This window comes from Petromyzon marinus, unplaced genomic scaffold (genome assembly GCF_048934315.1).
Source record: "Petromyzon marinus isolate PM22_M1 ecotype Great Lakes invasive population unplaced genomic scaffold, UKy_Petmar_22M1.pri1.0 PM_G_Scaffold_1, whole genome shotgun sequence".
NCBI classification, from domain to species: domain Eukaryota; kingdom Metazoa; phylum Chordata; class Hyperoartia; order Petromyzontiformes; family Petromyzontidae; genus Petromyzon; species Petromyzon marinus.
The window spans coordinates 4,674,026-4,684,616 of NW_027422650.1; positions in this window are offsets into that span (position 1 = coordinate 4,674,026).

A 10,591-nucleotide genomic window follows, 5' to 3' on the forward strand; every position below is an offset into this window, starting at 1 on the left:
TTTAATAAGCCCAAGCTGCTGAAATAAGCCTACTTAATTAGGCTATTTAATAAGCCTAAGTTGCTGAAATAAGCCTATTTAATAAGCGTAAGTTGCTGAAATAAGGCTATTTAATAAGTCTAAGTTGCTGAAATAAGCCTATTTAATAAGCCTAAGTTGCTGAAATAAACCTATTTAATAAGCCTGTTTAATAAGCCTAAGTTGCTGAAATAAGCCTATTTAATAAGCCTATTTAATAAGCCTATTTAATAGGCCTATTTAATAAGTCTAAGTTGCTGAATAAGCCTATTTAATAAGCCTAAGTTGCTGAAATAAGCCTATTTAATAAGGCTATTTAATAAGTCTAAGTTGCAGAAATGAACCTATTTAATAATGCTATTTAATACGCCTAATTTGCCTAAATAAGCATATTTAATAAGCCTAAGTTGCTAAAATAAGCCTATTTAATAGGCCTATCTAATAAGTCTAAGTTGCAGAAATAAGCATATTTCATAAGCATATTTAATGAGCCTAAGTTGCTGAAATGTCTATTTAATAAGTCGGTTTAATAAGTCTAAGTTGCTAAAATAAGCCTATTTAATAAGGCTATTTAATAAGCCTAAGTTGCTGAAATAAGCCTATTTAATAAGGTTATTGAATGAGCCTAAGTTGCTGAAAAAAGCCTATTTAATAAGGCTATTTAATGAGCCTAAGTTGCTGAAATAAGCCTATTTAATAAGCCTAAGTTTCTGAACTAAGCCTATTTAAAAATACTATTTAATAAGCCTAAGTTGCTGAAATAAGCCTATTAAATAAGCGTAAGTTACTGAAATAAGGCTATTTAATAAGCCTATTTAATAAGCCTACGTTGCTGAATAAGCCTATTTAATAAGCCTAAGTTGCTGAAATAAGCCTATTTAATAAGTCTAAGTTGCTGAAATAAGGCTATTTAATAAGCCTAAGTTGCTGAAATAAGCCTATTTAATAAGCCTAAGTTGCTGAAATAAGGCTATTTAATAAGTCCAAGTTGCTGAAATAAGCAGATTTAATAAGCCTAAGTTGCTGAAATAAGTATATTTAATAAGCATAAGTTGCTGAAATAAGCCTATTTAATAAGTCTACGTTGCTGAAATAAGCCTTTTTAATCCGCGTAAGTTGCTGAAATAAGCCTATTTAATAAGCCCAAGTTGCTGAAATAAGCCTACTTAATTAGGCTATTTAATAAGCCTAAGTTGCTGAAATAAGCCTATTTAATAAGCGTAAGTTACTGAAATAAGGCTATTTAATAAGCCTATTTAATAAGCCTACGTTGCTGAATAAGCCTATTTAATAAGCGTAAGTTACTGAAATAAGGCTATTTAATAAGCCTATTTAATAAGCCTACGTTGCTGAATAAGCCTATTTAATAAGCCTAAGTTGCTGAAATAAGCCTATTTAATAAGTCTAAGTTGCTGAAATAAGGCTATTTAATAAGCCTAAGTTGCTGAAATAAGCCTATTTAATAAGCCTAAGTTGCTGAAATAAGCCTATTTAATAAGCCTAAGTTGCTGAAATAAGGCTATTTAATAAATCCAAGTTGCTGAAATAAGCCTATTTAATAAGCCTAAGTTGCTGAAATAAGTATATTTAATAAGCATAAGTTGCTGAAATAAGCCTATTTAATAAGTCTAAGTTGTTGAAATAAGGCTATTTAATAAGTCTAAGTTGCTGAAATAAGCTTTTTTAATCAGCGTAAGTTGCTGAAATAAGCCTATTTAATAAGCCCAAGCTGCTGAAATAAGCCTACTTAATTAGGCTATTTAATAAGCCTAAGTTGCTGAAATAAGCCTATTTAATAAGCGTAAGTTGCTGAAATAAGGCTATTTAATAAGTCTAAGTTGCTGAAATAAGCCTATTTAATAAGCCTAAGTTGCTGAATAAACCTATTTAATAAGTCTAAGTTGCTGAAATAAGCCTATTTAATAAGCCTACGTTGGTGAACTAAGCCTATATAAAAAGGTATATTTAATAAGTCTAAGTTGCTGAAAAAAACCTATTTAAAAATGCTATTTAATAAGCCTAAATTGCTAGAAATAAACCTGTTTAATAAGGCTATTTAATAAGCATAAGTTGCTGAAATAAGCCTATTTAATAAGCCTAAGTTGCTGAAATAAGCCTATTTAATAAGGCTATTTAATAAGTCTAAGTTGCAGAAATGAACCTATTTAATAAAGCTATTTAATACGCCTAATTTGCCTAAATAAGCATATTTAATAAGCCTAAGTTGCTAAAATAAGCCTATTTAATAGGCCTATCTAATAAGTCTAAGTTGCAGAAATAAGCATATTTCATAAGCATATTTAATGAGCCTAAGTTGCTGAAATGTCTATTTAATAAGTCGGTTTAATAAGTCTAAGTTGCTAAAATAAGCCTATTTAATAAGTCCAAGTTGCTGAAATAAGCAGATTTAATAAGCCTAAGTTGCTGAAATAAGTATATTTAATAAGCATAAGTTGCTGAAATAAGCCTATTTAATAAGTCTACGTTGCTGAAATAAGCCTTTTTAATCCGCGTAAGTTGCTGAAATAAGCCTATTTAATAAGCCCAAGTTGCTGAAATAAGCCTACTTAATTAGCCTATTTAATAAGCCTAAGTTGCTGAAATAAGCCTATTTAATAAGCGTAAGTTACTGAAATAAGGCTATTTAATAAGCCTATTTAATAAGCCTACGTTGCTGAATAAGCCTATTTAATAAGCCTAAGTTGCTGAAATAAGCCTATTTAATAAGTCTAAGTTGCTGAAATAAGGCTATTTAATAAGCCTAAGTTGCTGAAATAAGCCTATTTAATAAGCCTAAGTTGCTGAAATAAGCCTATTTAATAAGCCTAAGTTGCTGAAATAAGGCTATTTAATAAGTCCAAGTTGCTGAAATAAGCCTATTTAATAAGCCTAAGTTGCTGAAATAAGTATATTTAATAAGCATAAGTTGCTGAAATAAGCCTATTTAATAAGTCTAAGTTGCTGAAATAAGGCTATTTAATAAGTCTAAGTTGCTGAAATAAGCCTTTTTAATCAGCGTAAGTTGCTGAAATAAGCCTATTTAATAAGCCCAAGCTGCTGAAATAAGCCTACTTAATTAGGCTATTTAATAAGCCTAAGTTGCTGAAATAAGCCTATTTAATAAGCGTAAGTTGCTGAAATAAGGCTATTTAATAAGTCTAAGTTGCTGAAATAAGCCTATTTAATAAGCCTAAGTTGCTGAAATAAACCTATTTAATAAGCCTGTTTAATAAGCCTAAGTTGCTGAAATAAGCCTATTTAATAAGCCTATTTAATAAGCCTATTTAATAGGCCTATTTAATAAGTCTAAGTTGCTGAATAAGCCTATTTAATAAGCCTAAGTTGCTGAAATAAGCCTATTTAATAAGGCTATTTAATAAGTCTAAGTTGCAGAAATGAACCTATTTAATAATGCTATTTAATACGCCTAATTTGCCTAAATAAGCATATTTAATAAGCCTAAGTTGCTAAAATAAGCCTATTTAATAGGCCTATCTAATAAGTCTAAGTTGCAGAAATAAGCATATTTTATAAGCATATTTAATGAGCCTAAGTTGCTGAAATGTCTATTTAATAAGTCGGTTTAATAAGTCTAAGTTGCTAAAATAAGCCTATTTAATAAGGCTATTTAATAAGCCTAAGTTGCTGAAATAAGCCTATTTAATAAGGTTATTGAATGAGCCTAAGTTGCTGAAAAAAGCCTATTTAATAAGGCTATTTAATGAGCCTAAGTTGCTGAAATAAGCCTATTTAATAAGCCTAAGTTTCTGAACTAAGCCTATTTAAAAATACTATTTAATAAGCCTAAGTTGCTGAAATAAGCCTATTAAATAAGCGTAAGTTACTGAAATAAGGCTATTTAATAAGCCTATTTAATAAGCCTACGTTGCTGAATAAGCCTATTTAATAAGCCTAAGTTGCTGAAATAAGCCTATTTAATAAGTCTAAGTTGCTGAAATAAGGCTATTTAATAAGCCTAAGTTGCTGAAATAAGCCTATTTAATAAGCCTAAGTTGCTGAAATAAGGCTATTTAATAAGTCCAAGTTGCTGAAATAAGCAGATTTAATAAGCCTAAGTTGCTGAAATAAGTATATTTAATAAGCATAAGTTGCTGAAATAAGCCTATTTAATAAGTCTACGTTGCTGAAATAAGCCTTTTTAATCCGCGTAAGTTGCTGAAATAAGCCTATTTAATAAGCCCAAGTTGCTGAAATAAGCCTACTTAATTAGGCTATTTAATAAGCCTAAGTTGCTGAAATAAGCCTATTTAATAAGCGTAAGTTACTGAAATAAGGCTATTTAATAAGCCTTTTTAATAAGCCTACGTTGCTGAATAAGCCTATTTAATAAGCCTAAGTTGCTGAAATAAGCCTATTTAATAAGTCTAAGTTGCTGAAATAAGGCTATTTAATAAGCCTAAGTTGCTGAAATAAGCCTATTTAATAAGCCTAAGTTGCTGAAATAAGCCTATTTAATAAGCCTAAGTTGCTGAAATAAGGCTATTTAATAAGTCCAAGTTGCTGAAATAAGCCTATTTAATAAGCCTAAGTTGCTGAAATAAGTATATTTAATAAGCATAAGTTGCTGAAATAAGCCTATTTAATAAGTCTAAGTTGCTGAAATAAGGCTATTTAATAAGTCTAAGTTGCTGAAATAAGCCTTTTTAATCAGCGTAAGTTGCTGAAATAAGCCTATTTAATAAGCCCAAGCTGCTGAAATAAGCCTACTTAATTAGGCTATTTAATAAGCCTAAGTTGCTGAAATAAGCCTATTTAATAAGCGTAAGTTGCTGAAATAAGGCTATTTAATAAGTCTAAGTTGCTGAAATAAGCCTATTTAATAAGCCTAAGTTGCTGAATAAACCTATTTAATAAGTCTAAGTTGCTGAAATAAGCCTATTTAATAAGCCTACGTTGGTGAACTAAGCCTATATAAAAAGGTATATTTAATAAGTCTAAGTTGCTGAAAAAAAACTATTTAAAAATGCTATTTAATAAGCCTAAATTGCTAGAAATAAACCTGTTTAATAAGGCTATTTAATAAGCATAAGTTGCTGAAATAAGCCTATTTAATAAGCCTAAGTTGCTGAAATAAGCCTATTTAATAAGGCTATTTAATAAGTCTAAGTTGCAGAAATGAACCTATTTAATAAAGCTATTTAATACGCCTAATTTGCCTAAATAAGCATATTTAATAAGCCTAAGTTGCTAAAATAAGCCTATTTAATAGGCCTATCTAATAAGTCTAAGTTGCAGAAATAAGCATATTTCATAAGCATATTTAATGAGCCTAAGTTGCTGAAATGTCTATTTAATAAGTCGGTTTAATAAGTCTAAGTTGCTAAAATAAGCCTATTTAATAAGGCTATTTAATAAGCCTAAGTTGCTGAAATAAGCCTATTTAATAAGGTTATTTAATGAGCCTAAGTTGCTGAAAAAAGCCTATTTAATAAGGCTATTTAATGAGCCTAAGTTGCTGAAATAAGCCTATTTAATAAGCCTAAGTTTCTGAACTAAGCCTATTTAAAAATACTATTTAATAAGCCTAAGTTGCTGAAATAAGCCTATTAAATAAGCGTAAGTTACTGAAATAAGGCTATTTAATAAGCCTATTTAATAAGCCTACGTTGCTGAATAAGCCTATTTAATAAGCCTAAGTTGCTGAAATAAGCCTATGTAATAAGTCTAAGTTGCTGAAATAAGCCTATTTAATAAGCCTAAGTTGCTGAAATAAGTATATTTAATAAGCATAAGTTGCTGAAATAAGCCTATTTAATAAGTCTAAGTTGCTGAAATAAGGCTATTTAATAAGTCTAAGTTGCTGAAATAAGCCTTTTTAATCAGCGTAAGTTGCTGAAATAAGCCTATTTAATAAGCCCAAGCTGCTGAAATAAGCCTACTTAATTAGGCTATTTAATAAGCCTAAGTTGCTGAAATAAGCCTATTTAATAAGCGTAAGTTGCTGAAATAAGGCTATTTAATAAGTCTAAGTTGCTGAAATAAGCCTATTTAATAAGCCTAAGTTGCTGAAATAAACCTATTTAATAAGCCTGTTTAATAAGCCTAAGTTGCTGAAATAAGCCTATTTAATAAGCCTATTTAATAAGCCTATTTAATAGGCCTATTTAATAAGTCTAAGTTGCTGAATAAGCCTATTTAATAAGCCTAAGTTGCTGAAATAAGCCTATTTAATAAGGCTATTTAATAAGTCTAAGTTGCAGAAATGAACCTATTTAATAATGCTATTTAATACGCCTAATTTGCCTAAATAAGCATATTTAATAAGCCTAAGTTGCTAAAATAAGCCTATTTAATAGGCCTATCTAATAAGTCTAAGTTGCAGAAATAAGCATATTTCATAAGCATATTTAATGAGCCTAAGTTGCTGAAATGTCTATTTAATAAGTCGGTTTAATAAGTCTAAGTTGCTAAAATAAGCCTATTTAATAAGGCTATTTAATAAGCCTAAGTTGCTGAAATAAGCCTATTTAATAAGGTTATTGAATGAGCCTAAGTTGCTGAAAAAAGCCTATTTAATAAGGCTATTTAATGAGCCTAAGTTGCTGAAATAAGCCTATTTAATAAGCCTAAGTTTCTGAACTAAGCCTATTTAAAAATACTATTTAATAAGCCTAAGTTGCTGAAATAAGCCTATTAAATAAGCGTAAGTTACTGAAATAAGGCTATTTAATAAGCCTATTTAATAAGCCTACGTTGCTGAATAAGCCTATTTAATAAGCCTAAGTTGCTGAAATAAGCCTATTTAATAAGTCTAAGTTGCTGAAATAAGGCTATTTAATAAGCCTAAGTTGCTGAAATAAGCCTATTTAATAAGCCTAAGTTGCTGAAATAAGGCTATTTAATAAGTCCAAGTTGCTGAAATAAGCAGATTTAATAAGCCTAAGTTGCTGAAATAAGTATATTTAATAAGCATAAGTTGCTGAAATAAGCCTATTTAATAAGTCTACGTTGCTGAAATAAGCCTTTTTAATCCGCGTAAGTTGCTGAAATAAGCCTATTTAATAAGCCCAAGTTGCTGAAATAAGCCTACTTAATTAGGCTATTTAATAAGCCTAAGTTGCTGAAATAAGCCTATTTAATAAGCGTAAGTTACTGAAATAAGGCTATTTAATAAGCCTTTTTAATAAGCCTACGTTGCTGAATAAGCCTATTTAATAAGCCTAAGTTGCTGAAATAAGCCTATTTAATAAGTCTAAGTTGCTGAAATAAGGCTATTTAATAAGCCTAAGTTGCTGAAATAAGCCTATTTAATAAGCCTAAGTTGCTGAAATAAGCCTATTTAATAAGCCTAAGTTGCTGAAATAAGGCTATTTAATAAGTCCAAGTTGCTGAAATAAGCCTATTTAATAAGCCTAAGTTGCTGAAATAAGTATATTTAATAAGCATAAGTTGCTGAAATAAGCCTATTTAATAAGTCTAAGTTGCTGAAATAAGGCTATTTAATAAGTCTAAGTTGCTGAAATAAGCCTTTTTAATCAGCGTAAGTTGCTGAAATAAGCCTATTTAATAAGCCCAAGCTGCTGAAATAAGCCTACTTAATTAGGCTATTTAATAAGCCTAAGTTGCTGAAATAAGCCTATTTATTAAGCGTAAGTTGCTGAAATAAGGCTATTTAATAAGTCTAAGTTGCTGAAATAAGCCTATTTAATAAGCCTAAGTTGCTGAATAAACCTATTTAATAAGTCTAAGTTGCTGAAATAAGCCTATTTAATAAGCCTACGTTGGTGAACTAAGCCTATATAAAAAGGTATATTTAATAAGTCTAAGTTGCTGAAAAAAAACTATTTAAAAATGCTATTTAATAAGCCTAAATTGCTAGAAATAAACCTGTTTAATAAGGCTATTTAATAAGCATAAGTTGCTGAAATAAGCCTATTTAATAAGCCTAAGTTGCTGAAATAAGCCTATTTAATAAGGCTATTTAATAAGTCTAAGTTGCAGAAATGAACCTATTTAATAAAGCTATTTAATACGCCTAATTTGCCTAAATAAGCATATTTAATAAGCCTAAGTTGCTAAAATAAGCCTATTTAATAGGCCTATCTAATAAGTCTAAGTTGCAGAAATAAGCATATTTCATAAGCATATTTAATGAGCCTAAGTTGCTGAAATGTCTATTTAATAAGTCGGTTTAATAAGTCTAAGTTGCTAAAATAAGCCTATTTAATAAGGCTATTTAATAAGCCTAAGTTGCTGAAATAAGCCTATTTAATAAGGTTATTTAATGAGCCTAAGTTGCTGAAAAAAGCCTATTTAATAAGGCTATTTAATGAGCCTAAGTTGCTGAAATAAGCCTATTTAATAAGCCTAAGTTTCTGAACTAAGCCTATTTAAAAATACTATTTAATAAGCCTAAGTTGCTGAAATAAGCCTATTAAATAAGCGTAAGTTACTGAAATAAGGCTATTTAATAAGCCTATTTAATAAGCCTACGTTGCTGAATAAGCCTATTTAATAAGCCTAAGTTGCTGAAATAAGCCTATTTAATAAGTCTAAGTTGCTGAAATAAGGCTATTTAATAAGCCTAAGTTGCTGAAATAAGCCTATTTAATAAGCCTAAGTTGCTGAAATAAGGCTATTTAATAAGTCCAAGTTGCTGAAATAAGCAGATTTAATAAGCCTAAGTTGCTGAAATAAGTATATTTAATAAGCATAAGTTGCTGAAATAAGCCTATTTAATAAGTCTACGTTGCTGAAATAAGCCTTTTTAATCCGCGTAAGTTGCTGAAATAAGCCTATTTAATAAGCCCAAGTTGCTGAAATAAGCCTACTTAATTAGGCTATTTAATAAGCCTAAGTTGCTGAAATAAGCCTATTTAATAAGCGTAAGTTACTGAAATAAGGCTATTTAATAAGCCTATTTAATAAGCCTACGTTGCTGAATAAGCCTATTTAATAAGCCTAAGTTGCTGAAATAAGCCTATTTAATAAGTCTAAGTTGCTGAAATAAGGCTATTTAATAAGCCTAAGTTGCTGAAATAAGCCTATTTAATAAGCCTAAGTTGCTGAAATAAGCCTATTTAATAAGCCTAAGTTGCTGAAATAAGGCTATTTAATAAGTCCAAGTTGCTGAAATAAGCCTATTTAATAAGCCTAAGTTGCTGAAATAAGTATATTTAATAAGCATAAGTTGCTGAAATAAGCCTATTTAATAAGTCTAAGTTGCTGAAATAAGGCTATTTAATAAGTCTAAGTTGCTGAAATAAGCCTTTTTAATCAGCGTAAGTTGCTGAAATAAGCCTATTTAATAAGCCCAAGCTGCTGAAATAAGCCTACTTAATTAGGCTATTTAATAAGATTAAGTTGCTGAAATAAGCCTATTTAATAAGCGTAAGTTGCTGAAATAAGGCTATTTAATAAGTCTAAGTTGCTGAAATAAGCCTATTTAATAAGCCTAAGTTGCTGAAATAAACCTATTTAATAAGCCTGTTTAATAAGCCTAAGTTGCTGAAATAAGCCTATTTAATAAGCCTATTTAATAAGCCTATTTAATAGGCCTATTTAATAAGTCTAAGTTGCTGAATAAGCCTATTTAATAAGCCTAAGTTGCTGAATAAACCTATTTAATAAGTCTAAGTTGCTGAAATAAGCCTATTTAATAAGTCTATTTAATAAGCCTAAGTTGCTGAATAAGCCTATTTAATAAGTCTAAGTTGCTGAAATAAGGCTATTTAATAAGCCTAAGTTGCTGAAATAAGGTTATTTAATAAGTTTAAGTTGCTGAAATAAGCCTATTTAATAAGCCTAAGTTGCTGAAATATGCCTATTTAATAAGGCTATTTAATAAGTCTAAGTTGCAGAAATGAACCTATTTAATAATGCTATTTAATACGCCTAATTTGCCTAAATAAGCATATTTAATAAGCCTAAGTTGCTAAAATAAGCCTATTTAATAGGCCTATTTAATAAGTCTAAGTTGCAGAAATAAGCATATTTCATAAGCATATTTAATGAGCCTAAGTTGCTGAAATGTCTATTTAATAAGTCGGTTTAATAAGTCTAAGTTGCTAAAATAAGCCTATTTAATAAGGCTATTTAATAAGCCTAAGTTGCTGAAATAAGCCTATTTAATAAGGTTATTTAATGAGCCTAAGTTGCTGAAAAAAGCCTATTTAATAAGGCTATTTAATTAGCCTAAGTTGCTGAAATAAGCCTATTTAATAAGCCTAAGTTTCTGAACTAAGCCTATTTAAAAATACTATTTAATAAGCCTAAGTTGCTGAAATAAGCCTATTAAATAAGCGTAAGTTACTGAAATAAGGCTATTTAATAAGCCTATTTAATAAGCCTACGTTGCTGAATAAGCCTATTTAATAAGCCTAAGTTGCTGAAATAAGCCTATTTAATAAGTCTAAGTTGCTGAAATAAGGCTATTTAATAAGCCTAAGTTGCTGAAATAAGCCTATTTAATAAGCCTAAGTTGCTGAAATAAGGCTATTTAATAAGTCCAAGTTGCTGAAATAAGCAGATTTAATAAGCCTAAGTTGCTGAAATAAGTATATTTAATAAGCATAAGTTGCTGAAATAAGCCTATTTAATAAGTCTACGTTGC